This window comes from Montipora foliosa, chromosome 10 (assembly GCF_036669935.1).
Source record: "Montipora foliosa isolate CH-2021 chromosome 10, ASM3666993v2, whole genome shotgun sequence".
NCBI lineage: Eukaryota > Metazoa > Cnidaria > Anthozoa > Scleractinia > Acroporidae > Montipora > Montipora foliosa.
In genome coordinates this window covers 25,698,471-25,700,578 of record NC_090878.1, presented here as the reverse complement: position 1 = coordinate 25,700,578, position 2,108 = coordinate 25,698,471, and positions in this window count along the sequence as shown.

The window sequence follows — 2,108 nt, the reverse complement described above, 5'->3', positions numbered from 1 at the left end:
TGTTATTTCTCTCCGATCTATTCTCTAGATCCTTCATCTTCTTGTAAGCTGACGTTAATTCTTCACGGCTCGCTTTGAGAGACAGCTCATTACCCATATCTATCATTTACACGTCCAGTGAGCGGTAGCTGTCTTTTAGAGCGTCAACGTCGGCAGCGGTTTTTTCTGTGAACTCTCTAAACTATATAATTTCTCAAGGATACTATTCAACTTTGCTTCTTGTAAATCTCTTGACCTCAGTAAGTCGTCCATTTTGGCAAGGACGGCATCCAGCTTGTTTGAGGCTGAGTCGGTATTAGACATTTGCAACGTTTTAGATCTGGTTCTCACACTCATATAGAATGCTTATCGAGCTTAGAAGATCTTCATTCGTCGAGAAAATGGAATTGACCAACTTCGAAGTGGAGAGCTCGAACTCGTGCGTCCTACCTGCGTCGCGTCATCACGTGACTCCCTTTATTGTCAAACTTTATCACACTTAAAAATAACAAAAACAAAAACCCGGTATCTTGCCATCATTTGACACAGATGCTTCACTGTTTCGCGAGTAAACATGCCGCGGTAACTTGATCACGGCGCCCGCTGAATTCGATGTCACTTACGATTTTGCGATTTATTTGTGCAGACAAAATTGAACGTAGCAAAATTCTCCCACAATGTTTGTCGCTAATCGTAACTTTTTATATTCGTGGTTCAAAATTAATGTTGTTTTCATATCGTAAATTTTATTGCTGATGGCAAAATATTTTATTCTCTATCGAGCGAACTGGAAACTTCCTTCTACTCTTCCTAAAAACTGTGTATCAATATTTATTTACTTTGGCATCAATATTTGTTGTGCATAAAGCAAGCTAACAAAATCTGCACCTTGCTTAGTTCGCATTTGTTAGCGTTAAAATAGAATTTTCGGTCCAATGCTTCTGTAAAACGAAGGGGTGTATTTTTTAGGTCGCCCATCCAGATACTAACCCCGCCAGACAGGGAAAACTTCAGTGTCTTTTGTATTACAAAGCTGTCAGATGCTCAGAGTGCAAGCTTAAACTTGTAGTGAAAAGAAGTTGTGAGGGAACTTGAAAATGATGAACATGTCAGCCCAGAAGCCAATGTTTCTCGATTCCCTTATATTTTCTTCAATCTTTCTGGGTTCAGTACTTTGCTAGTAACCACATGTCTTCTCAGGGGGCTATTTACCCAAGATTTCTACCATGGCACTACAACGATATAGTAAGATAGATAGTTATTAAAATACATTGCAGCTCATAGAGCTGAATTGCGTATTCTACATTCTATAATAAAAATTCACAAAAATTGGAATATCTAAAATCTAATAATAGTAATAATGATAAAATCTAGTAATACTAAAAATTATGATGATATTATCTAAAACCTATTCGCCAGAGAGCATGAGGCCATAATAAAACTGTTTCTTGCTCTGTTGGTCTTACACCTCGGCTCGTTGAAAGTGCGCTTATTCCTTAACTTATATTTACACTCATGTAGGGGCAGCAAAAGCTTCTTAAGTTTCGAGCCGCTGTCATTACAAATACTCTCATTGTGCATTGTGATGCTTCGCTACGGTTGGAAGATTCACTATATTCACTATTCAATACCAAAACAATATCGTACACTGTTAGAGCTACTTATTACGCAAAGACAACTTGAATCTCCTGGAAAACAACACGCAGCTCAGTTGACCATATGGAATAAATCGCTGCGTTACTTCACTACCACAAGTAAGCAATGCGTGTCTGTTTTTTGTAAAGATGACATGAATTTCTTCTTTCTGGCAAATCATTAATTAATAGACCGGTAGCCAGGTTTTGAACCTCAGAAAGGGATCTGTTTCGTCGTATGAACGTGTGAGCCGAAGGGCCTCTGCTGGTATGACTTCTGGGTGACCCCTCAAATGGTGTTAACAGGGGCGGATCTAGGATAAATAATGACCGGTTTCCAAAACAACGAAAACGTTTCTTGGGGGGTCCCGGGGAATGCTCCCGCCGGAATTTTTTTTATCTTAACTCTCCAAAGTCCTGTTTCCTGTGTTTCTGACCGATTTCCGTAAAACGGTGGAAACCGGTATGGATCCGTCCCTGGTTAATGACCCCCGA